The sequence below is a fragment of the Labeo rohita genome, chromosome 6, assembly GCF_022985175.1.
Source record: "Labeo rohita strain BAU-BD-2019 chromosome 6, IGBB_LRoh.1.0, whole genome shotgun sequence".
Classification (NCBI taxonomy): domain Eukaryota; kingdom Metazoa; phylum Chordata; class Actinopteri; order Cypriniformes; family Cyprinidae; genus Labeo; species Labeo rohita.
In genome coordinates this window covers 27,158,894-27,186,153 of record NC_066874.1, presented here as the reverse complement: position 1 = coordinate 27,186,153, position 27,260 = coordinate 27,158,894, and the positions used below count along the sequence as shown (strand labels likewise).

General features: G+C 32.5%; 2 protein-coding genes across 9 annotated transcripts in view; both read left to right on the top strand.

The window, feature by feature from the left end:
- The window catches only part of foxp1b (forkhead box P1b), a 207,743-nt gene that overhangs the window by 54,194 nt on the left and 126,289 nt on the right, over positions 1-27,260 (top strand). For 4 of the 8 annotated variants that reach the window (XM_051113080.1, XM_051113084.1, XM_051113079.1 and 1 more), the window contains one exon: positions 16,193-16,257. The gene's annotated coding sequence lies outside the window, so the exon portion shown is untranslated. Of the gene's footprint in view, positions 1-8,016; positions 8,150-16,192; positions 16,258-25,708; positions 25,861-27,260 lie in introns of those variants that run through there. The other 4 variants (XM_051113081.1, XM_051113078.1, XM_051113083.1 and 1 more) reach the window with 3 other exon arrangements.
- Positions 12,028-27,260, top strand: part of frmd4ba (FERM domain containing 4Ba) — a 322,166-nt gene continuing 306,933 nt past the window's right edge. The window contains exon 1 of the mRNA XM_051113075.1: positions 12,028-12,031. The gene's annotated coding sequence lies outside the window, so the exon portion shown is untranslated. The remainder of the gene's footprint in view (positions 12,032-27,260) is intronic.

Genomic DNA, 27,260 nt, shown 5'->3' with positions numbered 1-27,260 from the left:
TTTCTAATAGTTAGATAATTTTGCAACTTGTTTATCGTTTTGACAGATTTATGTTCAAATGTAAACATTTCGTAACATTGGCTCCCCTGTTTCCATTGTATGATTTATGTTTTTTGACTTGACTTAATTTCTATATAATGGCAGCAAAGAGAGTTAACATGCATCCAACTGAATTTTCTTTACATATGAATGTTAGATAACATCATGTCAATCATATGATACATAGTGGGGTATATGGAAATAAACAAAACCGATAATGTCCTGGAGAAGCGTATTCAAAGCAAGCAGTCAGCCTAAAGCAAAGCACAGTTAATGTCTGAGTTATGAGATCTAGTTGTTTTAGGCAATGTGGGATATAGGATGGTTCAGCAGTTTGAAGGTTTTGGCTTTGTTGTTCACATTTACTACACTCTAAAAAAAAAAAAAAATCCCAACACAGCACAAGGTGAAATATGAACAAATCAAGCAAAAGGGTTGTTTTGATGCAGCATTTGGGTTAAATATTTAACCCAACCTTCTGTGGTAGTTTTATTTACTGCAACTTTTGTTTAAAAATTACTATAATTCTTGCTTAAAATATTGCTAATGCCTCTAGTAATCATGTGTCTGATTTTTAATTTAAAACCTATTTTGGATTCATTTTAAGTGAGCGTATAGAAATTTTTAAACAATAGTTGTATTACAGTAATATTTTAAGTTCTTTTCGCTGTTATCAGGAAAAAATGCAAGTGATCGTTCATGTTTCTGTTCTGATACTTGCATCATTTTTTTGTCAATATTAAATCACTGAAAGAAACTATTTGTTGAGTCAACTTAAAATAATTTGTTACCCCGCTGCTTTAAAATTTCAGTTCAGTCAACTAAAAAAAAAAAAAAGATTAGTCAACTTGAAACAGGAACTGGAACAGCCCAGTTTTTTAGTTTAGTCAACTTGAATATCTTGAATATCAAAGTTGTTACTTAGTACAACTTAACATTTCAAGTTGACTTAACATATTTGAGTTGACTGAACTTTAAAATTTTAAGGGTGACATTTATTTTAAGTTGGCTCAACAAATTGTTTTTTTTTTTTTACAGTGATGAGTTTAACTTTGTAGTGTTTTTTTTAGTTTTGCTAACTTGAAAAGTACAGTAAACTTAAAAGTAACTTTTTAAATGCAGTAATCATTAATGTAATCAAATTGCAATTTTAAAGAAGTAATTAGTAATTTGTAGTGGATTACTTTTTTAAATAACTTACCAAACACTGGTCACATCATATATAAACAGAAACATATAGATCTTCACAACAACCCGTCAAAATAAAGTTTGGTTTAACTTGAAGAAACTGTGACAGACATATATTACTTGATGTAATGATAGTAGTACTACTACTACTACTACTACTACTACTACTAAAATTATTATTAAAATGTTATGTTTTAAGGAATATTTGCCAGAAAACATATTTCAAAAATATTTATTATATATATATATATATATATATATATATATATATATATATATATATATATATATATATATATATAATATTTATTTATTTATTTATTTTTAATAAAATCAATTAATTAGAGATGCTTTTGAAAATTTTAAACTTTAAAAATTTTATGAAACCATTCAAATGAAATCCAGAAAATCCAGGAAAAAAAAAAACTGAATTTGAGGGGGAAAAAAAGCATGTTTTATAGAACCTTAAAAATGCATTTTAAATAAAGTGCTGTTAAATTATGTTTCATGTTTTTGATTAATGAGACATGCCTTTTTATTGTATTTATTTATTTATTTTTAAATGTATTCATTAAAGAAAAATTAAGATAGAAAAAAAGAATCCTGAAAAATTAAAATGGAAAAAATGGAATTTGGAAAAAAATAAAACCCTAGGTTTGTCCATATTTTATCCAGCGCTGGGTTGCATTTTAAACCAGCATTTTTAGAGTGCTTGTTTACTTACTATGTGCACCATAACCAAATTAGAGTTTGGTGAAATCATAAGTTATTGTACACTGTAAAAATGATTTGATCAATTAGTCATGTTTTTTTCATTACCTAATTTTTAAAAGTTACATGTTAAAGTTACATGAGACCAGATTAAAAAAAGATTTGAAGTGATTTGTACAGCCAGTTTGATTATACTTAAAACTTTAAGTTTGGACTTTATACAGTGTACAGTGTAAATTCAACTGTTTGGACGGGACTTATGCATTTATGGTGCGTCAGCTCTCATTGTGGATATTTTTGCGTTACAATGTCTTGTCAGAATTAAATATTCATAGTTATCCGCAAACAATCTGTGGTTTGGACGGAAATGATAGTTGCTGTAATAAATATAGTGACTTGTAATGATAGTTCTGAATTTTAATGCCGGTTTACGAACACAATAAAGGCAACATGAAAGACTTGCCATTCAATATCAGATAGCCAGGGAGAAGCAAATGATTTCAAATATTTGATATTTAAATTATTTTCAAATGAACAGAGAAGTGAGCAGAGAGAAGGGCGAGGAGTTTCCCCCGGTGGTCCTTCGGGGGCTTTGTTTCTGTGGCGTTGCTCATTAGCGAAGCGAGTCCATAGAAGCGGCACGCACACACACACACACACACACACACACAGCGAGCAGAGGCCCTGAGCGCGGCGTCGACGTGCGCACGCTCGCTCTTTGAGGGAAGGCTGACCGAGAAGCTGTCCTGATTAAAATGACAATAGTCTAATTAACTCGACCTCTGTGTCAGTGCACAAAACAGCCGCTTGGCCTGCCAATTTCCTCCTTTCGCGCTGTTTCTTTGTCTCGTCCATTCCAGAAGTGAGAGATTTGTTCTCCTCCTGTCATGGCGTGGTGCTCCAAACCGTTTCCGAGTTGCGCTAATGGCAATTATTTTCATAAGCTAATTAAATCCAGGGCCTGCTCTATGTTTCTAGCCGCAAATCCTTGAGGGACTTATCTTGGGGCTAGCGCTACAAGCACCTTTAAGTAGCAGCCTGTTAGTAATTGAGAAAAAGGGATATACTTCTAAAAAGTGAGCGTTTTATCTAAATCTAAATCTCGAATTTGTGAAATTGCTCGTTTTAGGTGGAACCAGAAAGCAGGGCGACTTAGCGGCTAACCTCCCTCACCCTGTTTTTCCTCCACCCCGTTCCAAAGTCAGTGAGAGAGAGATAAAGAGGAAAAGAGATGCCAGACGAAAGGAAAGGAAACCATTTCGCTGACAAGTAGAAGAACACTGAGCCAGATAACGGCGAATCTTTAAAGCTGTCGAACAGACACCATTCTGAAAGTTGTATTTTCCTCTTGCCCCCGCAATCTGTTGCCATTATTCGATTGGTTAATCTCATCTGAGGGCGGAGAAGAAAAAACAAGTGGAAAAAAAAAAGAGAGAGAAGAAAAGAACCGCTTAGATGAGTGGAGTGGAAAGTGCTTTCAGTTCTATTATCCTTCTTTTGGTGATTGCGGCCCATAGGGAGATAATTACGCTTTAGTCTTGAGTTAATGAAACGAAAACTTTCTTTCTTTTCTCTCGGCTGAAAAGGAACGGTTGATCTTTTGTGCCACTATCTGAAGACATCTCCCACCCTTGACAGGGGCACATTGAGGATGCGTTTTGTTTTAGGCTGAAAAAGGCCCCCCCCTCTCCCCGTACGCACACACTTGGGCTGTCAGTTGAGCAGCGATATGACACATCCTTCAGCATATTGAGTTGCCGGTTCCTTTCGCTTCAGATGCTCTTCCCTGTAGCTCCGCTGCTAATAAAATACACCCCAAAAAAACAAAACAGAGAAATGCTCTCAACATAGCACATAGCCTTTACTCAGTAGCTCAAAGCAAAAACAACTAACTTTTTGACAGTAAAGACAATAATGCAATTTTGATTGAACAAAGTAAGTCTCATGAGCAGCTTGGGTTGTGCAAGGAGCAAATTACAGTTAGTGTAATTAGAATAACTGTTCTTTTAAACTGGAGCTGTGGAATACTAGTTAGTACATACTGTTTATATTTAGCCTGGCTGCTTTTGGAGACCCAATTTCATTCTTGCATAATAATAATAATAATAATAATAATAATAATAATAATAATAATAATAATAATAATAATAATAATAATAATAATAATAGTTTTAACGCTAATAATAATTATTATTTTATAAAATGTATATAATAAATAATTGTTGTTGTTGCTGTTTTGAAGGTATCTGGTGCAAAGAGTATAATATAATATAATATCAAATAAAATATAATATATTTAAAATATAATAATTTATTTTATTTTTGTTCTTGTGTGAAACAGTAGGGTATGTTTCAAATGCAATAATAATAATAATAATAATAGTAATAATAATACTTTTAGAACTGTAATAATAAAACATTTACAATAAAAATATATATTTTTACTGTTGTTTTTTAATTTATTAATGAATTGTTAATTCAGTTATTATAATTTCTATAACATTTTGTTCTTGTGTGAAGCTAAATGTGTCTAGTGATCAATAATAATAATATTAATAATAATACTTGTATAACTATAATAAAAAAATATAAAATTATTGCTCTTGTTTTTAGAAATTTTATGTAATAATATTTTGTTCTTGTGTGAAGCTAAATGTTTCTATTGAACAATAGTATTGTTGTTGTTATTATTATTATTATTATTATTATTATTATTATTATTATTATTTGTTGTGGTTGTTTGAAGCAAAGTGTTGGGTGCAAAGCATATAATATAATATAGTATAATAATACATATTTAAAATATAATACTTAATTATTATTCTCGTTTTGTTATTGTGTGAAATAATACTGTATGTCAGTGATAAAAAATAACTATAATAATAACAACATTATTATTGTGAATATAGTAATATAGTAATAATAATGTTGCCAAGTGTTTGATGCAAAGAATATAATATTTATAATATAATAATTTACTATTATTATTACTTTATTTTAGTTTTTTGTTCTTGTGTGAAATAATACTGTTTTTTTGTGATGATGTTGATGATGATGATAATAATAATAATAATAATAATACTTGTATAACTATAATAATAAAAAAGTTTTAATTTTTTTTTTTGTTTTTATTAATTGTTAATGTAGTTATTATATTTTATATAATAATATTTTGTTGTGTGAAATAATACTGTATGTTTTTGTGCTAAAAAATAATAACTATAACTATACTAATAACAACAACAATATTATTGTTGTTGTTGTTATTATTATTAATTGTTGTTGTTTTGAAGCCGAGTGTCTTATAAATATAATATATTATGATATAATATAATATAATATAAAATATAATAAATATAATATAATAATAATACTGTATATTTTTTGTGATGATGATAGTAATAATAATAATAATAATAATAATGTGTTATTGTTGTTTTTGCACTTGACATTTCTAGCATGAAGTCATTATCAATTGTGACAATTGTGGGGCAGTTTTGTTTATTGGTGTTGGTGTTTATTGGAGCTTACAATATGTGAGAAAGGCAGGTTTGAGTTCTGACCATGTCCCAATTCCATTCTTGACCTCTCTCTGCTGTTGTCTGTGAAACAAAAATAGCAAAAATAAATAAATAAATAAATCAAATCAAATAATAAGTAGAATATTTTTATCTTTAAATCATCTCGTGTTTATGCGGCAAGGTTGTGGTGAAAGTTTGTTTGTGCACCGTCCCCGTAGAAGTCCACATCTGGTGTGTGGGGTTTTAGGACCGGGTTATTCTGACCCCTCCTTCTCCTTATCCTCCTCCTCCTCCTCCTCCTCCTTCTCCTCTCTCACATTTCATCATCTGTTCTGCAGCTCTCCACTTCTCACTCACTCGTTCTTTTGGCCTTGCTGGATCCATCTGCTGTTATTATTTGCCTCTGATAATTGGCTTGAACAATGGAATGCCTGTGTGTCCCCCTTGCCTTTGAAACGAGACACCCTGTTTATTTTCTGGAGGTTCTGTCTGTGCTCCCTCTTTCTTTTCCTTTCTTGCTCACCTCATCCGTCAATCCCGATCCCTTCCCCTTTTTCTCTCCCCATCTTTCTCCATCTCTCTCTTTCTCCAAGTTTCACGCTCTCTGTTCCTTTTTTTAAGTGAGTTGTTAAAGTCACACATGTGAGTGCGTTTATGAATGAGTGTCATGCTTGGGATTCTTCGCAGGAATGAGTCGTGATTCCTCAGCTTACCGTCGATCATGTGACATTACATCTCTTAACAGCCACTTTAAGGTCGAGAGAAAGAAAGAGAGAGAGAGAGAGAGAGAAAGGGAGAGTTGCAAGAAGTAAAGCACCACATTATTGAACTACACTGTCCATTTCACCTCCACCTACATCCTGTTTGTCGAAGTTGTTTTCATTCCTAAGTTTTGCAAATAACAGAGCAAGTATGTAAGAAAAGTGGAAACAGCAGATGCAAATCAGCCAAAACAAGTGAATATGAGTTAATAAAAAAAAAACATCATCATCACTATTATTATTGATTTTTATATTTAATATTACTTTTGTTGATATTGTGTGAACAAAAAACAAATTAGAGTTTTAATAATAATAATAATAATAATAGTAGTAATAATAATAATAATAATAATAATAATTATTATTATTATTTGTAGTAGTAGTAGTAGATAGTTGTTATTATATTATATTTTATATTATATTATATTATATTATATTATATTATATTATATTATATTATATTATATTATACAGTATTATATTATATTTGTGCAAAGCAAATTAGTAGCAAAATAAAATTGAGTTAATGAAACTAAATCATATATTTTTTAAATATTTTATTTTATTTTATTTTATTTTATTATTTTATTTTATTTTGTTTTATTTTAATTTTATCAATACAAATTAGGAGCAAAACTAATGAATGTGAGTTAATGAATAGAAATCATCATCATCACCACTATTATTATTGATTTTTATTTTTAATATTACTTTTGTTGATATTGTGTGAAGTTGTGTCTAGTGCAAATCATAAACCAAAACAGCCAAAACAAATGAGTATTATTATTCTTTTTCTTATTTTATTTTATTTTATTTTATTTTATTTTATTTTATCTAAACAAATTAGTAGCAAAACGAGTGAATATCAGTTAAAGGAAATTATAATCATCACTATTTTTATATTTAATATTACTTTTGTTGATATCGTGTGAAGTTGTGTCTAGTGCAAGGCATAAACCAAAACAGCCAAAACAAATTTTTTAAATTATTAATATTATTATTAATTTTTATGTTATGTTATGTTATATTAATTGTATTATATTATAAAAAACACAGTATTATTTCACACAAGAACAAAAAAAATAAATTATTATATTTTAAATATGTTAAATATTACATTACATTATATTATAATATGTTACGTTATTTTATATTATATTGTATTAGACCAAAACATTTTAAAAAAAAATTAATTAGGGAAAAACTGAATCTTGTAGAAGAAATTTAAACTATGCAGTATAATCAAGCTTAAATTATTTGTTAAAAAAAGAGAACTGAAGCTTTTGGGAGAAGCTGGAATGATCAGATGTCATTGATCATAAATGACTTTGTAAATTCTTACAAGTTAATGCCAAACTTTATGTAGGAGAACTAGAATGAGATATAGTTGAGAATATATTTCTCAGTAAAATAAGAAAAGTTTCTTAATAGTATTTCATGCGAAGAATATATATATACTGCATACATTTTTCACTTACTCATTTGGGATTCATCAAACCAAACATTTGTAGTTCATCTCCAGTGTAGTCCATTTCTTCCCAGCTGTAGTTTGATTAAAGTATCCCAGGGACAGAACGGGACAGGTATGCGTTTCCCAGCAGGCAGTGGAGCGATCGGTGCCAGCCCTTCATTTGCTGAGTGTTTGTGTTTATGCAAACGGAGGCCCTCTTCCTGCATATTCAATCTTCGACTCAGGCTTTTGTTGTGTTTAGACCACATACCTCCAGCCCCCGAGACGAGAGTGCATGTGTGTGCGAGCTAGAGAGCGCGAACGGGGCAAGGCTGCTGGTTGCACACTGCTCGCACCTCACTTACAACTTGATAAAGAGGCATCTGGTGAAGAGAGGACTTTTGTTATAGTGCAGATCAAAGTGTGGGACGCTGGAATTGTTTGGATTTTGCTTGTGGAGCACTGGGTTATGTTCATGGGTAAGTGTTCGCAGACTTTAAGCAATGCGTTTATTCTGCCTCTTGCTCGCTGGGCTAAAAATACTGCCTAAATCGCTTACGTTTCTGACTGCGCGCCTCGGATCCCTCTCGTTCTCTCTCTCGCTCCCTCTTTCTGAGCAAACCACACGGTATCTGCCTCCACTCTCTCCTGTCCAATTAGATCTTTGCCTCAAAAGGAGAAGTGAATCTGTATTGAGAGATTTTGCTCCAGTCACTACGCTTACTCTCACTCTGTGTATGCACAGGGAAATGGAATTTGTGGGTTATTGATATTAATAGGGCACAGGATCTGTGGTCAAAGGAGACAAGAGAACAGATGAGAAAGAGAGAGAGAGAGAGAGAGAGAGCAAGAGAAAAAGAAGGGGATTCGTGGGGAGAAAAAGGAAACATGATGTCAGAGGAGACGTTAAAGCATGGCTGAGATCATACAAAAAATCTATTTATCTATCTTTCTATCTTTTTATCTATCTGTCTATCAGTGTTGGGGAGTAACTAGGTACATGTAACAGAATTACATAATTTAATAACCTTATAAATGTAACTGTAATCTGTCAGCTACTGAGAAAAAAAGTTTAATTAAATTACAATTACTTATGAAAATGTTAGTATTAAGGGGGTTACATTGAAATATTTTCATATACATACTATACAGATTTAATTTATTTATTTCCAAAACTGAATTGAAAATATGAGATGACAATATGTTAGGAGTTTAGGGCACAGAATAGGAAACATGTTTATTCGAAAACTGATTTATTTCCTATTTGTTTGTTTTTTGTTGTTTTTTTGTTTTGGTTTTTTTTATATATATATAAAGGCTTTGTTAGATACCAGTGTTTCGTGTCATGGATTTGATTTCAAAAACAGTACCATAGCTATTAAATATCTGTATCTTGTTGTGATTTTAAATCCGTATTTTACTTCTGAACAATCTCAAGGTAAAAAAGAGTTATTAAAGTCTGATTTTGAGTCGCATGTGCTTTAAAATTAAATTATTATAATCTTAATTCAAGTGATGAATTTGAAAGTTTGACAGTGATTAGTGTTGAGAACTACTTTAAGGTTAACCCTGCCTAGTTTAAATGTTTGAAAATGATTAACAGTTTAGAAGAACGTAGAAATGTAAATTTGAAAATGTAATCAAATGTAATCAGTTACATTACTTTAATAAAGTAACAGTTGTGCTGTTTTAAATGGAGATGAATGAATAGAAAAGTTCATAAGGACAGCATTTATTTAAAATAGAAATATTTTGTAACATTATAAATGTATTTCCTGTCAATTCAATACATCTTTGCTGATTAAAAGTATTCATTTCTTTAGAATAATGAGCAATAAAATAATAAAATATTAAAAACTTTTGAATGACAGTCTATATATTGGCAAGACAGATTAATCTGCAAATATTTGGCCATTTATACTAAAATATGTGACCCTGGACCACAAAACCAGTCTTAAGTAACATGGTATATTTGTAGCAATAGCCAACAATATATTGAATCAAAATGATCAGTTTTTCTTTAATGCCAAAAATCATTAGGGTATTAAGTAAAGATCATGTTCCATTAAGATATTTAGTAAATTTCCTACCATAAATGTATGAAAACTTAATTTTTTATTAGTAATATGCATTGCTTTGAACAACTTTAAAGGTGATTTTTCTCAATATTTTGATTTTTGCACCCTCAGATTCCAGATTTTCAAATAGTTGGCCAAATATTGTCCTATCCTAACAAACCATACATCAATGGAAAGCTTATTTATTTATATTTACTTCAGCTTTCAGGTGATGTATAAATCTCAATTTTAAAAAAATGGACCCTCATGACTGGTTTTGTGGTCCAGGGTCACATTAATGAATGGATAATGCACATTTTATTAGCTTTTAATATCTTATTTGCTATGTGTAGTGTAAAATTGAATAGCCTTTTTCTAGATCTCAGAATTGGCAGCAACTGCAAAAAAAATGGTCAATTACGTCTGTTTTCAAGTAGACATTCTCAAATAATATTTGAGTGCATTTTGAGGAAAAAATCATGGACCTGAAGTACAATTTTGTGTACCTTTGATTAAATTATATTACATTGCTAACCCTAGCCTCTAGATATCTACATTATATTGGTGTTAGTCATTAATAAAACTGCACTATTTCATTGCGTAACTGGGTTAAAACCCTCAGTTTGAAAGTAAGACCTGTGTTAACCCTCATATCCTTAGTCCTTAGCTGTATAAATGTCATGTCAGAGGAAGAGAGAATGAGAAATCGCTCTACAGTAGTTCCATGCTCTCATGGTGCTGGTCTGTACTCTAAAAAAAAAAAAAAAAAGTATAATCCAATTACAAAAAAAAAGGAGAAGAAAGAAGAGGGGGAGGTGAGCTCAGAAAAGAAAACAAGTGCAGCTTTTTATTTATCTTTTGGATGATTTCATTAGAATGTGTTTTGAAAGTCTGGCTGGGCCGTTTCTGGTATCCAGAGTGAAAGAATGCTCTATTCAGCCCTCGCTCTTGCCTGTTAACATTTAAATAGTGTAAAGAAATGCACTGCCTTGTTTGTTTTGGGATAGGAACGAAATACCGCTGCCTTGGTATTAAGACTGTGAAAGCTATGTGTGTGTGTGTGTATGTGTGTACTCTGTGTACTTTGTTCTTAGCTCAGCAAAACGTGAGGGCAGGTCCGAAAAAAATGTCTAGACTCAGACAGCCTGACATTCAACAGACTATGTACTGACTCGCTCGGCCTCCAGAAGCTCAAGTGACCCACGTACAAGCCCAGATAAATTAGGTTTCGCGTCTGTTTGCATGTCGGAAACCGCTGTTGTTTACACAAACGTGGACGTGCAAAACAATGGGCGAAGCCTGCTTGTAAGCGAATTATAAAAATGACTTTCAGGTTTTTGGGAATAGTTGAAATGAATCAGGCACTGGTAAGAGAGAGAGAGCGAGTAGGAGAGAAAGAGAGCGAGACCTCGGTTCAGTCACCTTTTTGTCAGGCCTTTGTAAACAGCTGCATTTGTCTCAAAGTGAGTCATGCAATTTTCCTGTATTTCAGAGCACAGACAGTGACTTGGAAAATCATGTGCACACACCCTAAAAACAAACACAAATGGACTCAATATAGATATCACAGCCTGTCCTCTGCTCAGTCTCTCATTCGCGGTCTCTCTTTCTGGTTTCTCCTTTTCTGATGCGATTGTCCTTTTTTGATTTTAGCTTTTTAAGGTAATTTTATTCTACATACATTGAAAGTTTAATATCATTTTTTCCCCCTTTTTTTTGACTTGCTTTTATATGGCAGCTTTGTATGGTATGTAAAAAATAATCAAAATTACTAAAATGGGTGGAAATGTTATATAAATATCTTAAATATTACATCTGAGACTGCTTTTATGGTGCTTGTATGTATGAGTGTTCTTCAAAAATTTTTTTTTTTTTTTTTTGTTGTACGGAACAAAAGCGAGCTTTTCCTGTAATAGTTTGACGAAACACCGTTCTATGGTATTTTTAAGCAGTGCTTGTTAGAGGACACTGGATAAATTTGTTTCCTTGACCAATCGGGGAGAAGAGGAGCTGGTCACAGCCTATGGGCTGCACTCAATCTCTGCATAAATTAATATGCTAATGAAGCAGGAATGTTCATTTATGACCCCTCCGCAGAAGTAGCCACAGATATGCTATTTAAGCATTCGCAAACCGATTAATGGAATGGCTTTGCTTGGTGGTAAATATTCATGTGCTCTTGTGTTTTTGGTGAAGTGAGGAAAGAGATGGTCCATTAGATGGACTGAAGAGGCGTTCATAATGACCACCAGGGCCTTTTCCGTTAGGATTGGCTTGGTTTTAGCCAGGAATCGGCTGGAGTGTGTGATTCGACAGCCTGTGCGATGTAAATGCGGTTGAATAAGAACAACATTTTTCCAGAAGTCCTCTTCAGGTCTGGTTTTATAAATGAGATTGTTGATATTCATGTGCATGATGTAAGTTTTAGCCATCGTTGTCATGTATGACCAAAGTTTTTAGCGGCCATGTAAATTTTTGCGATTCTAGGTCAAACACAATTACCTTAATATTTGATTAAAATTATCATATTTTAACCTTTTTCCTTTCTTTTTGTTATTTGATGGTCACATCAAAACTTGTCATTTTTTTTAATGCGTTTTAAGAAATTAATGGCTTCTAAAAATTCTGATTTGCCATCACAAGAATAAATAGCATTTTAAAATATATTAAAATAGAAATAGTTATTTTAAATTGTAATAATGAAACTGTAGTTTTACCCCAAACTTTTATACATACATATTTAGTACTGGCCTGAATAAGATGTTTCTCATAAATAACGTTTACATATAGTTCACAAGAGAAAATAATAGTTGAATTAATAAAAATGACCCCGTTCAAAAGTTTATATACACTTGATTCTTAATACCGTGTTGTTACCTGAATGATCCAGAGCTGTTTTTTTGTTTAGTTGTCTTTGGTTTTTCAACATTTTTGTGTATTTGTAACACGATGCATTAAGAGCCAGGGGTGTAAACCTTTGAACAGAATGAAGATGTGTACATTTTGGCCTAAATATCATATTTTTTTCATTTAGTACTGCCTTTCAGAAGCTACAGAAATAAGTTAATGTTTCCCAAAAGACAAAATAAGTTACATTTACCCTGATCTTCAAATTCAAAAAGTTTTCACCCCCAGCTCTTAATGCATCCTGTTTCCTTCTGAAGCATCAGTGAGCGTTTGAACCTTCTGTAATAGTTGCATACGAGTCCCTCAGTTGTCCTCAATGTGAAAAGATGGATCTCAAAATTATACAATCATTGTTGGAAATGGTTCAAATACACAAAAATGCTGAAAAACCAAAGAATTTGTGGGACCTGAAGGATTTTTCTGAAGAGCAGCGGGCAGTTTAACTGTTCAGGACAGACAAGGGACTCATGAACAACGATCACTAAAAAAACAGCTCTGGGTAATTCAGGTAACAACACTGTATTAAGAGTCATTTTTATAAATTTTCTCTTGTGGACTATATGTAAACATCTCTAGCTGCGTTTCTATTACCCTTCAAGATGCGCAAATTGAAATTGCGAACTGAAAATACGCCTAATGGAAATTACGAAATTCGAAAAAGGAATACTTTGCAAAACTGCAATGGAAATGGCTTTTTCGCATTTACAGGTCACATGGCATATGTAAAAAGTCATATGATCATTCTTCTACTGTACTATAAACTCCAAGAAATGCTTCATACGTAGTCGCTCTTAAATATAAGGGGTTTTCCCTGATGTTAATGTTTAGACTATGTACACTGCACGCATCTGCGGCGCATTAAATCAAGCCAAAAATCTGTCCAAATCCCACCAAAATCCGTTGCCGTGACTTATCGCGAGAGGAACAAATTACATTTTAGTCGTATAACTGTTAATGGAAACAATACTCATTTCACAATACTTTTTTATTGACATTTATATAATATCACCAAAGTTTTGCACAAATCTGTAATGGAAATGCACCTTCTTATGTGAAATACCTTATTTAGGTCAGTACTAAAGAAAAAATAACATGCATTTTGTATGATCCATCTTATTTTGGTAAAATAATTAACAAGGTGTATGTAAACTTCTGACTTCTGTGAAGAAAACAGAAAAAATCCAGTAAATATCTCTTTGGTGCAATTATACAAAAAGTGTAAAAAATATGTAATCGTGTGTACATAGGATGCAAGTTTTGCAACAACTTTTGGACATTGTTAGGCAAACTAGTGAAGTTGAAAAGTGAGTTAATTAAGTCCACAAGGCCAAAATTGCCCATAGTTGAAGAAACACTTCTACACAAGAACTTAACGTTGTTGTTTCTTCTCTGTCTGTTTCTTCGCTATCATCTTCAGACAGTGTTTAGTCCACGTGCTCATTTAGTCGTCTCTCTTGCCGTGTTTCCTTCATAACACACCCATGAAGTCGATCATCTCAGCAAGTTCCCCGAGCACCAGAGTGCTGGTTCTTTTCCTTCTCCAGCTGAGCCTGACGGTATGAGCATATTTATTCACTCCCCGGGCCTCCACCACCCCGCTGCTCAAAACACCAGCATTACCTCCAACTTCATGCATTCAGTCTGGACTGTTATCGATTTAGCAACACATTACGGTGCTAAAAACTGAAAGGTAACTGCTGTTGTGCGTCTCTCTCTCCCCCCCACCCCCTCCCGTTTTCAATGCAAAGCGTTCCCGTCATTAGGACGATAGAACATTTGTCTAAATGAGCGTTAGGCATTTCAGTAAACTCATTTAGCACCTGAGACCTTAGCAGGTGATTTGAATAAATGATGTTTAGCTTTTTAAGCTGAAAAATTCATCACCTGTCACCAAGAGCTATTGATTCATAACAGCGGGGATGACGTGTTAATTGAAGTCTAATGAATTAGAATGAGAGAAAACGGAATCGGCACAAGATACACGGAAAAGGGTTCTTGTGGTGGCTGGTGTTTTTACTCGCTGTAAATGCTGACCACCCACCTTAACAAGGGTGTTTAGCAGATAATTGATGCAGGAACATGGACGGGCTGTACCAATGTGTTTTATCTGCGCTCGCTTTACCTGAGATAAACAGAATCACTCTGCTCAAACGGCCAGCCACTGTTTTGACTGCCAAATGTAAACTGCATATTTTTTCACGTTCGGCTAAGCTTTCATGCTTTTATTCAAATGCCCAAGGGATGCTGGCCTATAGTATCTTTCTCAATAGTCTAGCATGAGAATATGCTCTTGGAGTATATTGAGACTGTAAATGCCTCACTGGCTTTGAGAAGGAGGTACTCTATAAAAAGGCACTGTGACAGATAATACTGAGATACTTTAACTGATATTCATGTATCATGTTGTATTCCATGGTACTTCCAAGAATGCCGTGGTCACTGTAAAAAACAAACACACAAACAAACAAAAAAAAACACAATTTGTTGAGTCAACTTAAAATAATCTATTACCCTGCGGACTTAAAATATTAAGGTCAGTCAACTCAAATAAGTTTAGTCAACTTGAAATGTGAAAACTTAGATATTTGAGTTGACTAAACAAACTATTTGGTTTGTAAAACTTAAAAGCTGGGCTTGTTACCCAGCTGCCTTAAAATTTTAAGTTGAATGGACTCAAGTATCCAAGTTGTCACTTAATACAACTTAACATTTCAAGTTGACTAAACTTTTTTTGAACTTAAAATTTTAAGGCAGCCAGGTAACAAATTATTTTAAGTTGAATCAACAAATTGTTTTTTTACAATGGTATTACTGTGACACCATGTTAAAAAATGGTACTACTGGTATTTCAATTTCAAACAAATCCTGCTTTTTTGAACTTTCTATTCATTAAAGAATCCTGAACAAATGATTCATGGATTTCAGAAAAATATTAAGCAGATCAACAGTTTTTACATTAAAATGATTTCTGAATTATTATGTGACCCTGAAGACTGGAGTAATTCTGAAAATTTCTCATTGTCATCACAGGAATAAATTAGAATTTAAAATATATTAAAAATAGAAAATAGTTATTTAAAATGGTAAAAATATTTCACTACATTACTGTTTTTACTGTCTTTTTGATCAAATAAATGCAGCCTTTTTGTGCATTTTTTTTATTATTTTTTTTTTTTTGCGTTATCATATATTTTGTTATTTGTTTTGGTACCTAATTTGGTTTTTGCAGCAGACTGTTGCTTGATATAAAGGTAAAGTTTAACCCTGAAAATATAATGGTATAATACAGATGATGAATCACACATTTCTATGTTGTAGTTAACAGTTGTTTAGTAATGCTGCGGATAAATGTGTTTTTCTGTTCTCTCAAGTTGTGTTTAGTAGACAATGTACTTTTTCTGTATGTCCACAACTGAGTCCTCATTAGTTTGTCTGCAAAAGAGCTTACCAAAATAGCTTATTTTAATGTCATTTTGTACACAGAGATGACTGATGCTTTGTGACAGCTGCAGTAATTTTACATCTACAGCTTTTCCTCTGTGCTTGTTGTCTCTGCAGGGCAGGGAGGTTAAACGCAGCACTGGAACTGAAGACTGCCGCAAATAAGCAAGTCCTTGGAGAAGGTAAACAAATGATTAGTTATTAGACTCCAGTGGAGCTGTGTGTGTCTGTGTGCGTTTGTTGACGGACTAGAAAGGGCAGGACATGTGCTATTATTCTATATCTAGTTTAATGAATCACTCGATTTGTTGCAGCTCTTGTGTTTGTATGCTTTTCTCAAGGTTGAGAGAAAAGGAGAGGTCATTTATTTTTGTCAAAGTTTACTGCTAAACAGGACGGCTTATTTGCTTAACTGCACAGGTCTTTTATGTCCTTTGTTTTTTTTATGTTTTTTGGTTTCACGAAACGATTAGGCTTTTATTGCTCCCTGTTGACTTTAACATATTGTCAATTATTAAGAAGACTTTTTGAATTATCAAGATATTACAACAAGGATAATTTAGTCGTTAGTGGCACCAAAGGATGTGTGAAACAATATTTGGTTTCCAAACAGGTTTCCCAACCTGTCTGCTCCAGAATGGAACAGCCCTAAGCAGCTGACATAGAGACCAGAGCAAACCATAGAAGTGAAGTAGGGGTGTCCACGTGCAGTATTAAGGCACAGGGTGTGAGAGGGATTGAGTTTGTGTGTCTGTGTATTATCTCTGACATTATGGTGGACAAGGAAGGGACTTCCCATCCTTTCCCATGAGCTCATGCTTACAGACACATTCATACACACCCGAATAAGCAAACCTAGTTTGTTATGTCTGTGTTTGTTTTCTCTTTTTGTTTTTCTTACCATGTACACCTTCTTAAAGCTACTGCTGTCCTCGTTCTGGATCGCTTGTTTGTTGGCTTCACTCTTGTCATAATACAAACACTGGAAAAAAACTGAATTGTAATCAGTATCTTTGTCTTCTGTTCTTCTTTTTTTTTTTTTTTTTTTTTGTTTTTTTTGTAAATGATCTAAATATCCTTGAACAAATTTACATACATTTTTCATAAAATGTAAATTTAATGTAAGATGATTCATTTTCAGTGGAAAGAATATGATATTTTTTTCATTGCTTAAGCATAAGCATTTTTCCATTTTATTTCATTTTTTAAGATATATGCTTCAACTAAATGAGTAAAATTATTAAAGAAAAAGTTTTGCTACTGGCATGCATGACACCAAAAAGTGTGTTTTTTTTAAAGCTACCCACAATGTTATTGACTTTGACAATTTTAAGTATTTTCCTGGAAAACAAGGCAAAATACCAGTATTGTTTATTTACTTGTTTACCTACTTGCCTATCCACCCTGTGTTTTTTTTTTTTTTTTTTTTTTCCCAGTGTTTTTGCACAGATGGGAATTTTGGACAGAAGTAGTGTATTATCACTCTTTTTTCTCTTTATTTTAGCAACTGGCCAGCAAAGACAGTCCTCATCATACTGTAAATTGCACAGAATTTGCAGATTATGATTAGAATGGTGCTGAAGAATTACGTTAAAACTGATTTTGATGACTTTACGGACTTTCCAGCTCTTTATGATTTATTATACACTTAGGTCTAACGCAAAATGACGTACTGTACCTATATATTTAACTCGGTCCACTTGCTTTTGTATGGATGACTGGTGTAGTCTTATTCCCACTCAACCACACTTCCATAAGTTAAAGTAAGTGTATATCCACTTAAACTGAGTACTTTTTCAGAAAGCTAAACAGCAGGGGAAAATATGATATTTGCATGCTGTGTGGCGCCTGCCAAGGGCTAAATTGGAATGCCTCTGAAGATCATACACTTGATTATTTACTTTATTTGCCTCATCCTCTCGTTTTACGGCAACCACAAAGATGGAAATTCTGAGGTAACACCAAATGAAAAGTTGTATATTGATGCATGTTAGGGCGCAGGGGTGGATTAGGGTCCATGTAATAGCTCTTGCGAGTACATTTTATTGCTTACTACAAAAAAAAATGTAATTCTGTGTATCAGCATCAGGTTGAAAATTGCTTTGTATTAGCATTAGCATTTGGTAAGCCCCTAATTCCCCTGTTTCTACAGCTGAGTGTGTTTCTATGCATTTACAAGTGCTTCCGATTCGTAGGAGTTCACTTAAATCTCTTTTTCTGCCAGAGCTATGAACATAATAAACAAGCCAGCATGGCTAAAGCGCCACACGGGGGAGATTGCTAACGAGAAAGTTAAATGCTTACACTAGTCACACAGTTGTTTATGCGCCCGTGTGCATAACTCCAGAGAGGTTTTTAACTCTGCTGTAATAATAAGAATTTTTAGAGCGGCAACGTCTGAAATGACAGAATTAGCGCTAGCTTCTTTTTTGTTAATCGTGAAAGTGTCAGCATTTTCCTGTAGTGTGGTAGTGTCTAAAGATAATAGCATAGAAATATTGTATGGACGATTACAGTAATCATTAATAACAGTATTTCTTTGTTGTCCAAAACATACTTTTTTTTTCTTTTCTTTTCTTCTTTTTTTAAGCATTGGTACTGTTAAATAACTGTTGGCCATAACTTGAATATCAGTTCAACAAATTATGACAGTGTATGCCTGGAAACAGTCAGAAAGAACAAAAACTTAGAGGTGGAACAGATCCAGATTTTTTTTTTTTTTAATGTTTAAAACTAGCTTCCTCTCCTTCTAGGTTATTTTTGTTGGATGATATTTTATCTAACATACAGTTTTGTGCATGTTTTTTTTTTTTTTTTAAGTTTACAACTAGGGTAGCAATACGGTGTCATTTGTTAACGTTAGTTAATGTATTAACTAGCATGAACAAACAGTGAACCATACATTTATTGCAGTATGTATTCATCTTTGTTAACTTTAGTTAGTAAAAATTGTTGTTCATTGTTAGTTAATGTTAATGAATTAACCAAAGTTAACAAACACAACTTTTGATTTTAATAACGCAATAGTATGTGTTGAAATTATATTAACTAAGATTAATAAATGCTGTATAAGTATTGTTCATTCTCAGTTCATGTTAACCACAGTAGTTAACTAATGAAACATTGTAAAGTGTTGCGACAACTAGTTTATTTTCCTTTTAGGTTATAGATAATATTTAACAAATTTAACAAGTTTTGTGCATGATTTTTCTACATTTAAAACTAGCTTCTCTTTCTTCTATGTTATTTTTATGGAATGTAATATTTTATATAACAAATCTCTCAGTTTTGTGCATGCAGTTAATGTATTGCACACTTCTTTGTATGGAAAAGTAACTGATTTCACACTGGCATATATCAAAGATATTGCTTTGGTCGTTGATTTATGCAAAGGTCCTACTTTTGGATTGCTTTTATGGTGCTTTATGTTAGGGTGTCTGCAAAAAATTTCTGAACTGATTCCAAATTCATTGATTTATTTGGCTTAAAATGGTAAACTGAAAATCTGAAAAAGGAAAGGTACTAGGATATAACATATTTAACAGATACTAACTTGAACAAAAGTTAGATGCTGTTTATTTACTAGAAAGTGTAGAAGAGGCACTTCTCTAAATGCTTATTTGAAAATGACAATTACAAACCCATTATATTTGTCTTGGTATTGATAACTTAATGAATTCTGCTCTCTTAGAGGAGGAAAGGCTTTGATATAGTTGGTCTGCCACTGCGTCGGAGCGAGTCTTCGTGACAGAATCTTTGTACTGAATGGAAGTGATGGCAGTCAGGCAGGCAGCAGTCTCGGCTTCTGTCAGAGGAGTTGTCTTCAGAGAGATGAAAGGGAAATCTGTCCACAAAAACGCTCTGCGAGGAGTGTGTGCGAGAGTGTTTGTCACATATATCACAAAGCTCAGTTTGTCTTCTTTTCATCTGAAGACATACTCTGTTTTTTCTTTCTGTTTTTTGCATCATTTTTCAATTTCTTCATCCAACTGAAAAGAGATGACCGTATTTTAAATGGGTCAAATTGAATGATATAATGATTATATAGACAGTGCTCCCAACATCAAGTGAATGCATTTTCTTTTTTTTTTTCTTAAGTAAGGTTGTGTTTTTCTTTTTTCCTCTAGTTGTTTTGTTTTCTTTGTACTAGCAATGCAAATACACCACACGGTTGAACTCATTTTGGTAAGACGAAAGTGAAATCATTAGCACCCTGTTGAACATAAGCAGGTAAGCCATACAATATGGGCTTAGTCTTAGCTTTTCTTCCTTGAAAATACACCATACAATGATCAGATTATGTTCATAAATCATCATAAGCTCCGAGCATTCACTGAAATTTAAAGTGTTTGTCATTAATGACTCACATAGGTTGATGTTTATTGTTCTCTATCTGACATTTGTTATATTCATGGTCAATATCATTTTGGCAGTGCCTTGCTGCGGTATTTATTTGAGGAAGCAAAATCCCTTTTAGGGATGAAGCACCTGGGCCTGGCTGCTTAATGGAATAGCTTTAACATTAAGTAAATAAACAGCTTGCATTTGAAAGGTGTGTGTGTGTGTGTGAACGAGTGTGTGTGTGTGTGTGTGTGTGTGTGTGAGAGAGAGACAAAAACTGAGGGGGAGCGTATTTGTGCTGTGGGGAGGAAAGGAGATACGCCTACACTGGTTAGCTAAAGTTTTGTTGTGGCTTTTAAACTCTGTAATAAGAGTTTGACTTTGGACTTTGTTAAAGGTGAAGTGTCATTTCTGCGCCACTCTTGGCACCAAATGGAACTGCAAAAATATTGTTTATGCTATTAGTGTAATGCATGTTTCTTTGTATGGAAAAGTAACTGATTTCACAAGGGCATGTATCACAAATATTACTTGGGCTGATGATTTATGTGAAGGTTCTACTTTAGTACTGGTTAGCTTTTTAAAATCTGGGTTAAAATTTCTTAATTGATTTAAAATGTATTGATTTATTTGGTTCAAAATAATAAACTGAAAATCGTAAAAAGGTAAAGGTTTTTGCCTGACCGTACATATAGCAAATACGAAAGTGATTGTATCATTTACCTTATTATTTACGATTCCTCGATTCGAGTACTCGATTTTAACCTGCAAAATACCGGAAGTGCCTCATTCCACGGACGAGAATCCATGAAATGCATTTTTAGAGCGTTTATCAAGGCTCCATGATATATGAAATCCATTTAAAATCATAATAAAGCATAATGCTACTGTGAATTCACAAACGTTACCATTTAATTAAATAAATATATGCGATGCAAGTTTAATATATGCGTTTTAATTATTTGCATGCTTCTAGGTTACGTAACGTTACGTGCGTCTCAGAGCGGCTCCATTCAGTAAACAAAGCCACTAGATGGCAAGCCTGCAACCATTAGCCGAAAAAGCGTAATGGCTAAAGCTAACGCTTCCGGTCTGTCAGTACTTGGGAAAGGAGACCAGAGGCCGTTTTCTTTAAATGGATGTTAATGGTAGAGAGCATTCATTACGCGGAATAAACAGCTTTTTAGAGAAAACGGCTTATAATTTAATGAATCGACAGCCTATCTGTTAATCTTTAACATGTTTTACACTAAACAATACTTTTGTATTTTTGTACTTTTGTACAACTCATACTATCCACCCTATCTGCCTTAAATAGTATTGAAAATTACTAATATCACATAGAATTTAGACTGGATAGTATGCACATTGGGACGCACGCTGACTGATATTCACTAGTGATGGGTCGCTCTTGAACGATTCGTTCATTTTGAATGAATCTTTAATGTGACTCGGGAAGAACGAGTCGTCTCGGGGAGTGATTAGTTCAGTCGCGCATGCGCAACATCCTGTTAGGTTCTGTACTGGAATTAGTTCACCTGTTTCGAGTCTTCGGATTTTTAGAGTCGTTCGTTCACCTTATCTGGCTGTCACGTGATTAACGAACAACTCGAACCCGAAGACTCGAGCGATTAACTAATCAACACTCTTTCCAGCTCAGACTGCATATGTTAAGCTGAGTGGACTGTCAAGTGATGAATGAACGACTCAAACCCGAAAACTTGTCAGAGAGGAGGTGAGGTGAGCTAATCATAGACTAAAGACCCAGCTAAAAAATGAATTAATCTTTTCTGTTTGTTATAGCATTATAGCTTTGTCTTGTTTGTAGCATGATCAACATTTGTGTAAGCAGTAGGTGTGTTAGGGAGGTAACATTTTAAGTATATTTTGCTAAAATGAACTAAATGAACGTAATGACTTGAAAAAAGATTCGTTCATTTTGCTGAACCAGACTCAAAGGTTAGAGTAGGTAAAATGATCCGAACTTCACATCACTAATATTCACTCAATTCAGTGACGTCGAGGCTGTAATGCGATTGGTTATTAAGGAACACGTGATCCAAATTAGCCGTTACGCTTTTGCTCCCCACAAACAGTTATCATTTACATGTTTGGGGCATCTAAAATTGAATCTCTGCATATTGCTATGAGTTTGGGTTTATTATAAAATTCATATGGGAAAGCAACGTGCGCCACTTCATCAGATTTGTAAGGTAAATCATTTATAAACCTAGGCAAACACAGGAGAATATATAATTGTCTTTCTCGGTAACTTATGCTAACGGTTCATCGCGATTTCAAAATAAAAGCTCAAGCCCTCACACTGAATTTACACGTTTTGATTTCCACATATTCAAGAAATTGCAGTGGCTGTAACACTTCTGCCGTAAAGAAATGGCACAGTATTAAAGATTAAGTGGATATTTGAATGAAATATTGTTTGGTCAATATTAAACAAAGATTAGATGGCACAGTAAAGTGTAAAAACATCGTCAGGCAGTTGGCGCCATCTGCAGTCTGTTGTTAAAATGCATAAAGTACATTAGTTCTATTGTTTTTAATATATTATGAATTTTAACAGTTTTGTTCAATAAAACCATATGTTTACTTGTTTTTGATTCTTTATATGAACTAATTATTTATTATTTATTGCTATTATATATGTATTTAAGTAATTTTAAAGTCTGTTGTTCACCTTGGTCTATTACCACACACAGACAAAAAACAACAACAACAAAAAAAGCCTGATTACTCGATTGAACATCAGAATAAATCAACCGATTACTTGGTTACCAAAATAATCGTTAGTAACAGCCCTAGTTTTCGATCCTTGGATCCAAAATAAGATCATGCTTTGCTTTGAGAAAAGAATTTAAAAACATCTTTTTAACCCTCTCTTTTCACTTTTTTTTGGCTGTAGTATGTAATCTTTTGGGCTAAAATACTGTGCAATACTGAAATATATCTTTGATTAATGTTAGTACATAGACAAAATAGCATGCATTCTATTTGTCTCTGAGGTTTTTTTTTTTTAACTGTAGACGGAAAGCTAATTCAACATATCAAGCAAATAAAGTGAACAGGCATGTTAAAAGCAGATCTATTTACTGTGTGTTTTGCACCAGGTCGTGCACTGGCCGCTTCAGTTGTTATTCATAAACACAGTCCTCCCAAGCTCGGGGGAGGGAGGGAGGGGAGGGAGGGAGGGAAAAAAAAAAAAAAGAAAGACGACGTGGAAAAAAAAAAAGAGAAAGAAGCAAAGAACTTAAGTCCAGGACTGAAAACAGGAATGACAAACACCATTAGCTGAAAAATTTCCATCTCATTGCAACTATGTTATTGTTTACTTTAGCATACACGTCCTAATATGGTTTCATCTCTGTTAAAACAGTGCAGAAGGAAGGCCAGGGGCCCGGCCCAGGGTAGAGGCCTTTCAACTGCCACTTAGACAATAAGAAACAAATGTCACAGGCCTTGCCTCTTATAATTATATTATTCAACCTTACCCACGTCTCGCCGTGCGATCGCTAATGATATTTAGGCTTTTCCCCTCGCTGGGTTCACTTTTCATCTGTCTACAGCCGTTCATATTTCATCCTTCCTAATGAAATGGCTTCATTAACACTGGTGTGTTTGCTGCATTAACCAATTTCCTATTGAAACAGGAATTTGGGGTAGGTCATTTGAAGACAGCCAGTGGCCAGTAGCCTTTAGTTTACATCATGGACAGTCGGTTTCATTAAGGCAAAGGATAGACTAATTCTAAAGAGCATTTGCTTGGACAAAAATGAGTGCAGGATGGTTCATTTTCCCTAAATGTTATTTTTTATTTTATTTTATTTTATTTATTTATTTTTTTTAATCATCTAAAACAATCCTGTTGTTGTTGTTTTTTTTTTTTTTTTTTTTTTTTTTTTTTAATTATTTATGCTATTGTCTTTCTTTTAAATTTTATTATTTATTAGTCTTAAATATTTCTGTTAATTTTCTTTTTTATTTTATTTTGGCATTATGGTATTTAGCAAGAAAATTTCTTATTTGTCATGAAAATATGGTTATAGATTTCTTAATGATCTAAAAACAATGTAAATGTCTTTCTTTTACGTTATTATTCATTAGTCCAAAATATTTTTGTTAATTTTCTTTCATTTAATTTAATTTAATTTTATTTTTTATAATATTTTATTTTAATTTATTTTATTTTGTTTTGGCATTGTGGTATTTAGGAATACATTTTCTTAATTGTCATAAAAATATGATTACAAATTTCCTAATAATCTAAAATATTGCTATTAACCTTCTTTTAAAATATTCATTAGTCAAAAATATTTTTGTTAGTTTTTTTTTTCTTTAAATATTTAATTTTATTTTATTTTGCCATTACATTATTTAGGAAGAAATTGTCATGAAAATATGATTATACAATTCTTAATGATCTAAAACATTGCTATTGACTTTTGTTTAACTTATTATTCATTAGTCTTAAATATTTTTAATTTAATTTAATTTTTTTTTTTTTTTTTTTTTTTTTTTTTGCTCTAATGGCGTTTAGGAAGAAATTTTCTGATTTATCATGAAAATATGATTATACATTTCTTAATGATCCAAAAACAGTTATTATTCATTATTCATTAGTTATAAATATTTTGTTCATTTTCATTAATTTAATTTTTAATTTTTTTTTTATTTTATATTATTATGGTATTTAGAGAGAAATATTCTTAATTGCCATGAAAATATCATTATAAATTTCTTAATGATCTAAAACAATGCTATTGTCTTACTTTTAAATTATTATGCATTAGTTATTAACGTTGTTCATTTTCTTTCATATATTTTTTTTATATATGTTTATTTTATATTATTTTATTATGGTATGTAGGAAGACATTTTCCTAAATGTCATGAAAATATGATTATACATTTCTTAATGATCTAAAACAGTGCTATTATCATTGTTTTGAATTACTTTTCATTCATTTTATTTTGTTTTATTTTATTTTCGTTAGAATTGGGAAGAAATATGCCTAATTGTCATGAAATTTTTTTTTTATCTAAATGTTTAGATCTTTGGTATCTAGTAAGTTGAGATAAGCTTAAGATGCTTTTCAAATTTTTGTACTTTTTTACCTTTTTTTTTTTTTTTTTTTTTTTTTCCTACTAAATGACATTTATTAGTACTTCCCTCTCTTTCGTCTTGTATCTTTCCCTCTCTCACTCTCTCTTTCAGTCTTTCACTCTTTTGTTTGTTGTGGTTGCCTGTTCACTGGTTGCCTGTGTTTGTCTTGTTTAGGTATATATCAGCAGGGGATAAGGGTTGGTGTGTTTCAGAACAGATTAGTGCAGTCACAGGTTGTGTCCCTCCTCTCTCCGCTGCACCCTCATACACGAGACTCCTCAAGCGCTAGCCGACCAATCAAGCTCTTTTATTCTCTTCTCTGATTGGTGAGTATCTTTAGGACTTTCATTCTGCTCGTGTCTGTAACGTGTGTAACAATCCTGACGATTTAATGCTGGTTTTCGGAACACAGGGCTTATGTGATTAGTTGAAGTAGCCTTCATCAAAGAAACGATGAAGAACGTTAATGCCAAGAGAAATGACAGGACATGGATATGGCTTTCTTTTTTGTGTTTTTAGACCAGTGCCTTCAGGAAAGGGCCTTTAAAGGGTAGATCTGTCTTCGCCCTCCTGCTTGTAGGTTAAGGATGTGGCCGGCCTCACCTCAATCCTAAAATCCTCATGCTTATGATATTTACTTAGCGTTATCTGCAGCTGTAGATGAATGGCATTTTGAGACATTGAGGAATGTTGAAGGTCAGCCACGGTAACATTAGATCTGAATCAGGCAGACACTTCAGTGCAGCCTACACCTTATCTATATTGTCATAACATGGCTTTAAATGGAGATTAGAATTTTGTGGTGTTATTCCCTGCATTTTTTTTTTTCTTATTTTTTCTCAACCTATACGTTTCTTCCTTTACATTTATATTTGCAAGTTTGCAAGTCCTCTGTTTCTTTATATTGGTGAATCTTATGGAACTATGTTACATGAATGAATTTAAAAAGATATAATTGATGTAATAGAAAACACTTAGTTATTCTTTTCAGGACTTTTTAATTTATTTTTATATTGTAATTTAATTGCATTGTAATTGTATTGGGAGTTGATACATCTAAACATTAAGAATTGACTTGCAGTATCCATACATCCATCTTTCATCTCTCCATCAGTGTCTGTTTGTCTCTATCTCTATCTGTCTATCACTTTTTTTTATTTATTTATTTGGTAATTGAGTCATGAAAATGTAAATATAAATTTGTTATAGTGCAAAAACAGATTTTATGTCCTTGAAACAAATTATAAAATACTGTAACATTATAAATCAATATAGTATAAAGAATATTATAAGGATCTCTATCTTTGAGTCACATTTGTATATTTATTCATTTGCTAATGAGAATTGATAAAGAAAGGTGCTTAGTTGTCATAAAAATATAAATATGAATTTTCTATTGGTCCAAAAACAGATTTTATTTTCTTTAAGCAAATTATAACATATTGTAACATTATATATTATTACAATATCAAGAATATTATAAGAATTTCTATCTGTATGTCACATTTATTTATTTATTTATTTGTAGGTATTGAGAATTGGTAAAGAAAGGTGCTTAATTGTCATTAAAAAAAAATAAAAATATATATATATTTGTTAGTGGTCCAAAAACAGATTTTACTTACTTTAAGCGAATTCTAAAATATTATAACATTTTATTATAATATAAAGAAAAATATAAGGGTCTCTATCTGTCTGTCACATATTTATTTATTTATTTGTTTGT